A 14,077-nucleotide genomic window follows, 5' to 3' on the forward strand; every position below is an offset into this window, starting at 1 on the left:
GCCAAGGCCTCCATTACCAACACTACGGAAGAGGTTTGTACGGCTTGTCCTCTCCCATACCGACCCCCACACAAAGACAGCGAATATGCGGTGAAACTTTTGCACATTAGCGCGCGAGCAGTGCAGAACACTTAGCACATACCACAATTTACTAACAAAAAACACATTGCACTCAGTGCTGCGTGCGAACATGGACAAGTCCCAACCTTTCACCCTCTCCGTCCTATCACGCATTTCCCCAACTTGATTCCGCCAGTAGGGCTCACTGTCGCGGTAAAACTCTAACGGAACGCCTACGTACTTCGCGGGTGTACTAAGCCATTGCGTGTTGGCGAAAGTACCAGGGGTCTCTGGCCAAGTACCATACCAAAATCCAAGGCACTTAGCCCAATTGACAGCACTTCCGCTGGCAGCGCAGAAACGCTTCACAATATCCACAGTTTTCAAAATGCTCTCATAGTCAACACAGAAAACCGCAACGTCGTTGGCATCTGCAAGGAGTTTGACCTCGGCTTGCTGTAGTTTGAAGCCTTTGATATAGCAAGTCCCGATGATATTGAGGCAGAGGGGTTCTATGTACATATCAAAGAGTAGAGGCGAGAGGGGGCAATTCATATAGACCATCTGTCGTTATGAATGCGGTTTTCTTGCGGTCGGCTCCAGCCATTAGCACCTGCCAATACCAGAGCGGAGGTCCAGCGAAGAAAAGTATTCAGTTCCCTGTAAGCAGTCAAGGGCGTCGTCGATGCGTGGGAGAGGGTACACGTCCTTCTGAGTGATCTTGTTGAGCTGGCGGTAGTCGACGCAGACCCGTATGGAGCCGTCCTTTTTCTTTACTAGAACTACGGGTGAAGGCCACGGGCTGTCAGAAGGCTGGATCACTCCGCGCTCGAGCATGTCACTCACTTGGTCATCGATGACGCGGCGTTCAGTGGCTGATACTCGGTAGGGGCGCTGGCGCAGTGGTGCGTGGAGGCAGGTGTCGATATGTATTCTTTCTTTAAATATTATGTTCGCCTTCGAACTTTCTGCCTTGTGGAGCTTTTTTAATTGATTTCATTATTGAACAACGTTTTATTTTTTGTTTTTATATCGTGCTGCAGTGACGTATGCATTGTATAACACTTTTGGATGCCACCATAACATTATTAATGAACTCCTGGAATTTGCTGTTTTCTCCTGCTATGTTGTGTCCTGGGTCTTTGTCAATCTGTTTGTACAGCTTTTAACACACGTGACCATCCACTTGCTGGAAAAAAAATTTCATTTCATTTGGTTTGATATGATGGCGAACCGCGGTTGTACACGTCAAAACGAAGTTTGGTGAGATTCGAAGGAGGCGCTGAATCATTGAAGCAAGGTAACCGAGCTCGTCGCACTAGGTAGGCGGCAACGATGCGTTGACAGAAAGGTGGAAAATAAGAAATGTGGTCGAGTCGCTGACTCCAATGGGAGGGGTTAGAGCGGTAATTTGATGCACTGTAGGGTCTGCAATAACACTAGAGGCGTAGGCGGGATTAATGATATCGACTGTGCCAAGCGATTCTCCTCAAAGTAACGTTGTTGGAAAAGGCAACGGATTGGTGACGTACAGATCGCTAATACCACCAGAAATGTTTAGCACGACATGCGGGAGCAGCACATATTTGCGATGAGCACTACGAACGGACGATGTGTACATTACTGTAGCGTCATTGATGGCATCACATTTCACAGGCACAAGAACAGAAGAGGAAGCAGAGACAGCGATGTCGTCGGCAGCGAAAATGGGCGCAGATGGAGCAGGGTTTCTGTCTACGAGAGTGTCACAAAACGGCAACGAATCAATGTGAGCACGTGCGCAGTCGATTGGTGGCATGATGCTTGGACACAAGGTCCCATCCAAGGATAATTTCATGAAGCAACTGGTCGAATCTTTTCGGCGCTCACGGTTCGCAATGTAATATCGGGAGTCGGCGTCGTCACTTTTCTAAGTTTGCGGCACAGGTTGCAACTAATCACGGACACCGCAGAACCAGTGTCAACAAGCGCATCAACAGCAACGCCTTCGACGAAAACCTCAATATTGTTTACAGGGCTTGCCACAGTACTCAGGGCGCAGTTCTTGCCTCCGGAACTGCGGCGCCTAGTTTTCCGGATGAAGAGGTGGTGATCGGCGGGTCATAGGAGAACGGGGCCGACGGCGGGGAGATGGCGACCGGTGGGCATATGAATCGGAACGTGTCGGAGAGTCATGCGAAGGCGGACGACCGGCCTCAGTTTCGGAAAAAGGTACGTCGTAGGCTGGAGCGTGCCTGTAGTCATAAAAACAGGATCCACGTGCCCGGCACAACCGTGCCACATGGCCAGCTGCACTGCAGCCGTAGCATATCGGGCGGTTATCATGTGTGCGCCTCGAATTCGGATTGCGAGGACAGGTGCAAGGCCGAGCAGGCTGCATAGGTGGCACTGGATGCACGGGAAGCCGGCGATTGAAGGCGCGGTTTGGGGGAGCGTACGTTGGCGTTTCGGGAGGTGGGCGGCTTGCGCTGTCGGCGTACGTTAGCCGAGCGGCCACTATAGAGGGTGGGTTGGTGCTTGGCAAGATCTCGCCGACTTGTTCCTGGATGACGCGCTGTAGAGGAGGCGACCGAGATGAATTGGGCCGGCAGGTAGCCAGGGACCACTGTCGAGCCACCTCTTCCCGCACAAACTGTTTTATTTGCTGGAGAAGCGCTTAGTGACTCTAAGGAGCACCAGGAATCTCCAATGTCAATATTGTTTCATCGTAGAAAAGGGCACGGCGCGCCATAAGACGCTGTTTGCGGAGCTTGTCATAACTCTGGCACAAAGAAATGACATCAGAAACGGTTTGGGGAGATTTGGCGGCGACCGTGTGGAAGGCGTCTAATTCAATTCCTTTGTGGATATGCTTGATCTTCTGTGCTTCAGTCATAGATGGATCAAGACGTTTACACGGGTCGACAACATCCTCAATGTAGCTTGTGAAATTTTCGCCTTTCTGTTGGACGAGAGGATCCAACCGTTGTTCGGCGCGAAGTTTCCGAACAGCGGGGCGGCCGAAAACCGCCGTGAGACTAGTTTTGAGTGTTGCCCAGGTTGAATTATTGGCGTCGTGGTTTCGGAACTACAAGCTGGCGACACCAATTCAATAGAACATGACGTTGGTGATCTTAACCTGGTCATCCCACTTATTGTAAGCACTCACACGCTCGTATCGACGTCGGTGTCGTCCGTGCCGGTGAATATGGGTCGGTCGCGCTGCCGCACTGGTCCCGGACAGATGAGAGCGCTGGGAACAAGCGGGCCAGACTAGGCCGAGGCATCTGTCATGATGGTAGAGCCGGGCAAGGTGCGACTGCGGAGCTACAGGTTGGAACAGGCGAAACCTCCACCACGTGTAATGAAGCGGTTCAGATGGGTTGAGAGCAATATATTTGTTGTTTCGTAGCAGCTACAAAGGCCAGCGTTCACAACGACAGCCCGAGGTTCGTTCGCTTTGTCGTTTTCACTCCGATATCGTCTTCGGCAATATATATATATATATATATATATATATATATATATATATATATATATATATATATATATATATATATGTGTGTGTGTGTGAAGGAAAGAAGCGAACAGTCGGTGATGCCAAGGAAAGCATTGAGGATTGTACTTTATGTCTTTTTGTTATTTTTACTTCGTTAATCAGATAAATTAATAGTGTAATCTGATTAGGGGAGAGATAAACACAAAGTAGAAGGAAAAACAATGTGCCGATGGTGGGGACCGAACCCACGAATCCGATGCTCTTTGAACTCAGCTACATCGGTCGCTGTCCCACCTGCTACTTGGGTATTAATGTTGTCTGTATACGAACCTTGAGAGTGTTCACCAGCGCCGCCCGCAACAATAGCGGTAGACCTGGAACGTCCTGTGTTACCGCTAGCGTCACGTAGAACGTGATCAAGAGCGAGGGCGAAAGCTGTGCTAGAACCCTCTTACGCTACCTACGGCTTCAAGACTGCCAGAACCGAGACCCCCGTAGGCTACAAGCAGATAAATGAAGCGAAAATGAGGGTACCCGTTATAATACCTGAAGGAAAGAAGCCAAAAGTCGGCGAAGCCAAGGAAAGCATTGGAGATTGTACTTTGTCTTTTGTTTTAGTTTTTACTTCGGTAATCACATACATTAGTTGTGTAATCTGATTAGGGGAGAGATAAACACAAAGTAGAAGGAAAAACAACGTGCCGATGGTGGGGACCGAACCCACGACCTCCGAATATTGCGTCCGGTGCTCTTCCAACTGAGCTACATCGGCCGCTGTCCCACCTGCTACTTTCTTGGGTAATAATGTTGTCTGTATACGAACCTTGAGAGTGTTCACCAGCGCCACCATCAACCATAGCGGTGGACGTGGAACGTCCTGTGTTACCGCCAGCGTCACGTAGAACGTGATCAAGAGCGAGGGCGAAAGCTGTGCTGGAACCCTCTTACGCTACCTACGGCTTCAAGACTGCCAGAACCGAGACCCCCGTAGGCTACAAGATGATAAATGAAGAGAAAATGAGGGTACCCGTTATAATAACTGAAGGAAAGAAGCCAAAAGTCGGCGAAGCCAAGGAAAGCATTGGAGATTGTACTTTATGTCTTTTGTTTTAGTTTTTACTTCGGTAATCACATACATTAGTTGTGTAATCTGATTAGGGGAGAGATAAACACAAAGTAGAAGGAAAAACAACGTGCCGATGGTGGGGACCGAACCCATGACCTCCGAATATTGCGTCCGGTGCTCTTCCAACTGAGTTACATCGGCCGCTGTCCCACCTGCTACTTTCTTGGGTATTATTGTCTGTATACGAACCTTGAGAGTGTTCACCAGCGATATTCGGAGGTCGTAGGTTTGGTCCCCACCATCGGCATGTTGTTTTTCCCTCTACTTTGCGTTTATCTCTCCCCTAAACAGATTACACTACTAATTTATGTGATTACCGAAGCAAAAATAAAAAAAGGCATTAAGTACAATCCCCAACGCTTTCCTTGGCATCGCCGACTGTTGGCTTCTTTCCTTCATGTATTATAACGAGAACCCTCACTTTCTCTCTCTCTCTCTCTCTCTCTCTCTATATATATATATATATATATATATATAAATCATCATCATCGCTGACTGCTGCTCGGAGCGTTGCGCGCTGTGTGCCAGCTGGTTCTGGAATAGAACAGACGTTTTGTGCAAGTGCTGTCCTACAAGTGGCGGAGGTGCGATCCGTATTCCGCACCTCTCGCTTTAGACCCACCTACCGTTCTCCCTGGAGCTCCGGTCAGGATTTCGCTTGCGTCAACGGCCCTGTGCTATGGATGAGGGCAACGGTGCTCGCTCACCCCCGGCGTCTCCTCCTCCTACTGCGGCTGCCCCTGCCTGGACTGTCACCAGCCGCCAGCGCGATCCCCAAATCTTTGCTGGCCTTCGCGGTGAAGATGTCGACGACTGGCTCGACAACTACAACAGGGTCAGGGCATTTAACCGCTGGGATGACGCTCATAAGCTGCTCAACGTCGTCTTCTACTTGGCTGACGTCGCCAAAACCTGGTTCCTGACTCGCTGACTGGCGTACATTCACGGACCAGCTAAAGAAAATTTTCGGCACTCCGGCTGGTCGCTCAGAGCAGGCAAAGAAAAAACTTGAAGCTCGTCTCCAGCAGCCCGGCGAGTCCTATACGTCGTATATCGAGGACGTTCTGGCCCTTTGTCGCCGTGTCGACGCTGCTATGCCTGAATCTGAGCGTGTTCGCCACTTAATTAAGGGCATCAACACTGCTGCTATCAATGCCTTCGTGTTTAAAACCCGTCGTCCGTATCTGACATCACATCCACATGTCAACGTCTGGACCAGCTACAGTCCTGCCGCCTCGTGCAAGACCCCAGTGATGGTGGCTCCCTCATAGATGGAAATTTGCGGTCCCTAATCCGCACCATGATCCGAGAGGAGGTCTACGGCCTCACCAACCCCTCTGCAATATCTCCAACTCTTCCGCCAGCAACGGTGAATTTGCGCAGCATCATCAAAGATGAACTAACGAATTTCAACTGAACTGTGGCACCTACCCCACCTCCCATTGCATCCCAACCTCCCTTGCCGCCTCCCAATGCCGCCCAACATTCCTTGCCAACCTATGCCGAGATTACTTCACGTCAACCCACTCCGCCTTCCTTGACTTGTTCGGCACCCGTGTGCGGTCACGTCGCTGCCATGACACCATATCCTACAGTGCACCGTCCTGTTACAGTCTGGCGCCCCTCCCGCCCTGTGTGCTACTATTGTGGGATACGTGGCCACATTGCCCGTGTCTGTCGCCGCCGCCAACAAGACGAGCAACGGGGTTATGCTCCCTTTGAACGTTCCCGCGTGCGCCAGCCTGATGATTCTGCACTGCCCTACTCAGACTTTTACCGGCGTTCTTCCTCTCCTCCGAATTCCACCAATGTTTCACGGCCCTCGCGTCCTTCCCGACGCCGATCCCCTTCGCCTTTTCGCCGCACGTCACCGCTTCGTCCTGCCTCGCAACCCTTCCAATCTATAACGGAAAACTAACCGAAGCAGTTTTTGGAGAGAAAGCTGCTTCGAGTTCGAAATCTACAATTCCTCCTGGGCGACCGTCGAATATGTTAGTAGTGATTGTTGAAGGATTGTACGTTGAGGCCCTCATCGACACCGGCGCCGCTTATTCCGTCATGCATTTCTCTCTGTGTTCTCATCTGCACAAAGTTATAACGCCATACATCGGTCCGCCACGTCGTGGAGCTAATGGAACTCTTATGAAACCCACCGGCCAATGCACAGCACGTGTCCTCATCGATAACCAGCGGCATCATATTGAATTTATTGTGCTCCCCACGTGCGTTCATCTCATGATCATGGGGTGGGATTTCTTATCGTCGGCGTCCGCCCTCATCTCTTGCCGTGAGCGCCTTATTCATCTTGCGGACCCCGATATATTACCGACTTCTGATTGCTCACCACCACACGTGTTCTTAGCAGTTGATTTCGTTTTGCCCCCAGGACGCGAGCAGCTGATCATCGTGGCATTAGACTACCCTCTCGATGGCGAAGCCTTCGTTATGCCCGCTCCTCGATGGACCTCCGACGGCCTAGCTTTTGCCTCGTGCCTCACCTCCTTCACCCGCGGTTGCGCGGTCGTTGCGGCCCTTAATACAACTCTCCAGCCGTTCTTACTACCCAGAGGAGCCACAGTTGGGTTTATTTTTGACTGCGATCCCGTTCCCCTCAACACACTTTCCAATGCACCACCGCCTCCTGCCAAGCCTCCATTTCCGACATCCTCTGCGCTCGCAGCCGCCATCAGCCCTGACCTTACATCCGAGCAGTCCACAGCTCTGCTAGACGTCCTCCTGCGGCACCGAGAGTCTTTTGATGTGTGCGCCTCAGCGTTGGGGAAGACCTCCGTCACCTCTCATCGCATAGAGACGGACGGCTCTGCTATTGTTCGACGAAGGCCGTATCCCGTTTCAGCAGCAGAACGCAAAGTCATTGAGGAGCAAGTTGCTGACATGCTTGCTCGAAATGCCATCCGACCATCCACAAGCTCTTGGCCCTCACCTGTGGTCCTCGTTCGCAAAAAAGATGGTTCAGTCCGCTTCTGCGTGGATTACCGGGCACTTAACAAGATCACGCGCAAGGATGTTTACCCTTTGCCTCGTATTGATGACGCATTAGACTGTCTCCAAGGCGCTGAGTATTTCTCCAGTCTCGACCTCCGCTCGGGATACTGGCAAATGCCTATGCACGATGCAGACAAGGACAAGACTGCCTTTTCTACCCCCAACGGTCTCTACGAATTTAACGTGATGCCTTTCGGACTGCAATGCGCCGGCCACCTTTGAGCGCATGATTGATACCGTGCTTCGCAGCATGAAATGGAAAACATGCCTATGTTATCTCGACGACATCATTGTCTTCTCGTCAAACTTCGCTCAGCACTTACAGCGTCTCACTTATGTCCTCACGTCCCTTGCCCAGGCGGGGCTTCAGCTGAATACCAAGAAGTGCCACTTTGCCAGTAAGACCATCAAAGTACTCGGCCATGTCGTCAGTAAGGCAGGAATCCAGCCTGATCCCGAAAAAATTACGGCTGTCGTTAATTTTCCTCGGCCCCAACGTCAGAAAGACCTTCGCAGCTTCCTTAGCTTAGCCTCCTACTTCCGCCGTTTTATTCGGAACTTTGCAACAATTGCTGCCCCGTTACACAAGCTCGTGTCTTCCCAAGTGTTTTACACCTGGTCCACTGAATGTGAAGACGCCTTCAAAGCTCTCAAGCAGGCACTCACTTCCACCCCTGTGATTCGCCATTTTGACGCTGACGCGCCCACCATACTTCACACAGACGCCAGTGGCCACGGTATTGGCGCGGTTCTCTTGCAACGCAACGCAGTGTCTGAAGAGCAAGTCGTCGCATACGCCAGTCGTACGCTTACTGCAGCTGAGCGTAACTATACTATTACCGAGCAAGAGTGCCTCGTCGTTGTTTGGTCGGTTTAAAAATTTCGACCTTATTTGTATGGCCGCCACTTCACCATTGTCACAGACCATCACGCACTCTGTTGGCTGTCATCGCTGAAGAACTTATCGGGTCGACTGGGTCGCTGGGTGCTACGTCTTCAAGAATGCACCTTCACCATCACTTATAAATCTGGGCGAAAACACCTCGACGCTGACGCCCTCTCCCGCTGCCCATTGCTACCTACTGACGCGGCCCCACATACGGTCTCCTCTCCCTGCTGCCATCCGAGTCAGCCTTCTGCTGGCCACCTGAATGTTGCACCCATCGCTACAGCTCCACTCGAGAACAATGCTGATTTCTCGTCCCTGCAGCTGACTGACCCTTACTGCCGCACAATCATCGCTCGCCTCCGTGGAGAATCAGTTGTCCCAAACCGTCGCTTGCGCCGTCAGCTTCATCGGTTCCGATTTCACCATGGAACACTTTACCGCGACGTTTATCACCCTACGAGTCAACGCTGGGTACCCGTTGCCCCTCGTTCCCTTCGTTTTAAAATTATGGAGGCTTACCACGACGACCCCACTGTTGGACATTTAGGCCACATTAAAACTTACGACCGTATCAAGAGCCGCTACTTCTGGCCTGGGCTTTCTGCCAGCGCCGCCAAATACATTTCATCATGTCCGTCTTGCCAGCAGCGCAAGCGTTCAACATCCCCTCCTGCTGGCCTACTGCAACCTCTACCTTGCCCATCTGTGCCTTTTGACACGGTCGCCATTGACTTGTTTGGTCATCTCCCTTTGACGTCAGACGGCAACCGTTTTGTTGTCACTGCCATCGACCATCTAACGCGGTACGCTGAAACCGCACCTCTTCGCTCCGGTGCCGCCTCTGAAGTCGCCGATTTTTTCCTGCGTGCGATAGTTTTGCGTCATGGTGCTCCTCGTATTCTCATTAGCGACCGTGGAAAGACATTTCTTTCTCAAGTCCTTGAGGAAGTACTGCGCGCAGCCAACACCGTCCATAAGACTTCTAGCTACCACCCTCAGACCAACGGACTCATCGAGCGGTTTCATCGCACTTTGTCCGACATGATATCCATGTATATCGCTCCTGATCACCGGAACTGGGACAACGTTTTACCTTTCGTCACCTACGCCTACAATTCCGCTGTTCAGCGCACTACTGGTTATAGCCCTTTCTTTTTAGTTTATGGCCGTCAACCATCGACAGTACTGGACACTACTTTCTTCTCTGCTCCCTCTACGTCTGAATCTCTGGGCGAAGAGTTTGCCACTCGTATGGCCCAGTGTCGCCAACTTGCCCGTTTGAACACTGAAGATGCTCAACAAGAAAGCAAAGCCCTGTATGATCAACGCCATCGAACTCCCTCCTTTTACTCCGGTGATGAAGTTCTTCTGTGGACACCAATCCGCATTCCTGGCCTGTGTGAGAAGTTTCTCCATCGTTACATTGGCCCTTATACAGTACTCCAACAAACGTCTCCGGTGAACTATCGTGTTATTCCCTCGCACACCGTCGCAGATCGACGTCGTCGCTCCGAAGAGATCGTCCACGTCTCGCGCATGAAGCCCTATGCCCGTCGTCCCTCATCCCTGTAATCAGCGACGAGGGTGGCCGCTCTTTTGTCGGGGGGATTTGTTGTTGTTGTTGTTGTTGTCCAAATAACTTATGGCACATACCCACAGAGGGGGATCGGCCAAGAATTGGGTAGCAAAGAATTTTTTTTTTAATATACTTGCATAAAAAGAAATATATATATATATATATTAATAATAATTTGAGGGGTAGAGGAAACGAAACAAAATGGGAAATAAGTGAAATATAATATGAAAAGTGGTAACACTCACGGGAGATTGACACTGTATTTGTAGGACAAGTGATGTTTAAATATTTAGCAAGGAAAACGATTTGAGTGCAGTAAAAAATTTTGCATGGCGGTAAAATTAGACCTGTGACTGTGCCCAAGGATGGTGGCGCCAAATGATAACAATGTCGGGCTGCTTAAACTAAGGCCCAGCTGTTGCAATGGCCTTTCCATCAACTGTTTTCTCAGCGTAGTAAAGCGGCGGCAAAACAATAAAAAGTGATCTAATGTTTCTTGTTCACCGCAAAATGCGCAGACGGGAGACATTGCCAAACCAGACCTGTGAAGATAGAAATTTAAAGGTGGGATGCGGCATCGCAGCCTTGTTATTGAAATCTCAAGTTGCCGTGAATGACATAATTTTCTATTCCAAGAATAATTTAGATGCACGTAGTCCTGAGATCTTAAAAGATGTCCGTTTTTCATATTTAATAGAACGTTTCTTCGAAACCTCGCTGCGGTGATGTACGCGGTCGCCGGAAGGATAGATAATACGGGGCCATTAAGGGACTCTTTTGCTAAATTGTCAGCATATTCATTTAAATCCACATTGCTGTGGCCTGGTACCCATACCATATGTACAATTTTCAAATGTTTTGGGATCAGGGAGACAAAGGTTTTTACTATTGCAGAATCCACCGACGAAGAGAGAGATGAACACAAGGATAGAGAGTCGGAAATTACTGCCACTTTAGAAAAAGAGGAGTCTAATTTACGTAGAGCGAGTACCACCGCCAGAAACTCCGCCTCAAAAATTGGGGTGAAGTCCGGAAGCCGGACAGAAAGAGACCAGTCTAAATGTGGACAATATATACCCACTCCCGCCTTTTCATTACTTTGAGATGCGTCAGTAGCTACAACTAAACTAGCAGAAAGACTTCTTAAATGATCTTCTAATAATCCGTTTAGAATAACGGATGATAAGTTTTTAGCATTATTCGGGAATATGTCGTCAAAGACAATTTTAATAGATGAACCGATGGTTTGTATGGGTAGAATACTAGGAAGGGAAACATTTAAGGGGTCCAGCAAATTTTTGACCATAACAACCTGCGGGGTGCGAAATTTAGACCAATGGACACCGAAAAAGGAGGTCGGTTGACAGCAAAAAATAGACATAGATCGGTGAAACTCTGATTCATATATCCTTAAATACGTCTGAACGGTTAGAATTTGTAATCTATATATCAAGGGTGGAATCCGGGCTTCAAGGTAGAGCACATTGTTGGCAACAAATTTTGGAAGTCCCATACACAAACGAAGCGCTTCTCGCTCCAAAAGAACAAGCGGTCGAATTTTATAAGCTGCTGATCCAGAAAACAAGACTGAACCGAACTCTAAAATTGGACGCACATACATAACAGAAATCATTAAAAGGACATCTCTCCGCATTCCAGACCTGGGACGACTAATTCGGCGCAACATGCCCACGGCCCGAGCCCCTTTCGTAGCAATATGGTTAATGTGGGGCTGCCATGAAAGATTATCATCATAAGTGACCCCTAAATACTTTAATGATTTAACCTGTGGTATTATTTGTTGCTGATACATTACAGACAGACTTACAGAATCTTTTATATTAAATACGAGGACTGCGCTTTTGTTGGCATTTAATGTGAGACGCAAGCCACACAACCAATTCTCAATAGAGTTTATGTACGTTTGCAAGTGGAGATGAAGGGATTGAATATCTGATGCAGTTGCAAAAAACGCAATATCATCAGCATATACGTAAGTGCGAACGTCATGATTAACAGGTATTGAGCTGAGTAGTATATTGAAAAGGACTGGTGAAAGGACTGCTCCTTGCGGCACTCCCCTGGCTTGCTTATATCTGCCAGAATGGACGCCATTTAATGCACAGTAAAACTCTCGGTTTTGGAGGAATTCAGATATCCAGGCTACTAAATAATGTGGAAACTGAAGAGATTTTAATTTTTGCAATAGAATGCTATGCTCAACGCTATCATAGGCTTTGGCTATATCTAGCGTTATCAAGGCAGCGTGCATTTTTTGGCGCCGCGCTAAAAGAACTCGACTCCCACCATTGCTCCCACCACCTAAGCGGTGGTGGGAGCAATGACGGCCTACAACCAAGGAGGTTATAATAAAACTTCTGAAGTGGAGGGGGCGCTGTAAAAGTGAAGCCACCGTGCGGCGCTGCGAAACCATCGTAGCAGGGCAGAAAACAGCCGGAACGTGTAGCGTGCGGCGTGCTGCATAGCGATGCATGGAGTTTCCTTACAGTTCTGCTAGCGCACTTTTTTTTTTCTTTGAACTGCAACTGCCTGCATCGGTCATGGTGGGGTCCTGCGTCGCATATGGCTGCACGAATCGTGTCAAGGCATCGAGGATAACGTTTCACTTGTAAGTTTAACATCCTTGCATTACGGTCCGTCGCTCGCGACACCGTACTCCAACGTATGATAGCATCTGTGCTGTGCAGATTAGATAGCTCTCGTTAAGCTCTTTAATTCGCTATTTAGAGCATGTTCTGAACCATTTTATCATGCTTTCACATAGGTTTCCTAAGGACTCCAGTTTGCATGGTGCATGGCAGCGTGTGGTACGGCGGGATGGCTGGGCGCCCAAGGGCGGCGACCGCATTTGCTCAGCGCACTTTGAGGCTGATTGCTTTGACAAGACCCGGCACACAACCAGACTGCGGCCTGGTAGCGTTCCTAGCATCTTTCGTATTTTCTCAGATTTACTTTATATTAGCGATTTCTATATTTCCGTCGATATATAGCTTTGCGACTCAATGTAAATGATGTTTGACAGCCAACAGCTTTTACTGACTGCTTCGCTTTCTTTTTTTAACAGTGAAAGAGAAAATATGACTTTACCAAGTGCCGAACTGTGCCTGAAACAAGGCCGGAGATCAGCGAGGCACCCGCAGAGGACCCTGCAGATGAAGTGGAGGAAGTGTATCTTCCAGCTCAAGTGATGTCACCAAGCAAAGCTTGGTATCGACAAAACGTCAGAAAAGCAGAACAATACCTGAAGCAGCTGAGAATAAAGGTGAAGACTTTGCGCCAGACAAAACGAAGATTAGCGATGCGGTTTAGTACTTCCCGCGAATTGGTCAAGAAGCTCAGAGAAACAAAGCTATTGTCAGAAAATGGCCTTGAGGTTTCTGAAAGCTCTTTTTGTCCCGACATACAGCAACTACTTGGCAGATCCATGGAGAAATCAAGCAAGAAATATCCTACAGAACTACGTGCTTTTGCACTGACTCTAAACTTTTATTCTCCGGCTGCATATCAATATGTAATAGCTAAGTTCAACAATGCTTTGCCTGCTCAGCGCACGCTACGGGAGTGGTATAAGGCTGTGAATTGTGAACCCGGCTTTACAGCCTGAGCATTCTCGGTATTGAAAAATGTGATGAAAGGCCGGGGCGAACCATTGTTTGCAGCACTATAGGTGGACGACATGTCCATAAAGAAGCACGTCCAGTTAGTCGGCAACAAGGTAGTTGGCTACGTTGAGCTCAGAACAGAAATGACTGATGACAGCCTCCCGGAAGCAACCAATGCTTGCGTGTTCATGCTTGTGGCTACGAACACGAGACTGAGAGTCCATCTGGGCTACTTTCTCATTGAGTCCCTTTTTGGAACTAAAGGGCAGCCTTAGTGAAAGAGCGCATATCAAGAGCTGCATCAGCAGGGGTAGAAGTT

The 14,077-nt window shown here is 49.2% G+C and overlaps 1 non-coding gene and 1 pseudogene across 1 annotated transcript; both read right to left on the reverse strand.

Moving 5' to 3' along the window:
* Positions 1–666: 666 nt before the first annotated feature.
* LOC146187408 (uncharacterized) overlaps positions 667–14,077 on the reverse strand; it is a 90,353-nt pseudogene continuing 76,942 nt past the window's right edge.
* Positions 4,238–4,310, reverse strand: TRNAL-CAA (transfer RNA leucine (anticodon CAA)). The gene has a single exon. It is a non-coding gene; the product is annotated as a tRNA-Leu (tRNA).

This window comes from Amblyomma maculatum, chromosome 6, assembly GCF_055883805.1.
Source record: "Amblyomma maculatum isolate TAMU_Amacu chromosome 6, ASM5588380v1, whole genome shotgun sequence".
NCBI classification, from domain to species: domain Eukaryota; kingdom Metazoa; phylum Arthropoda; class Arachnida; order Ixodida; family Ixodidae; genus Amblyomma; species Amblyomma maculatum.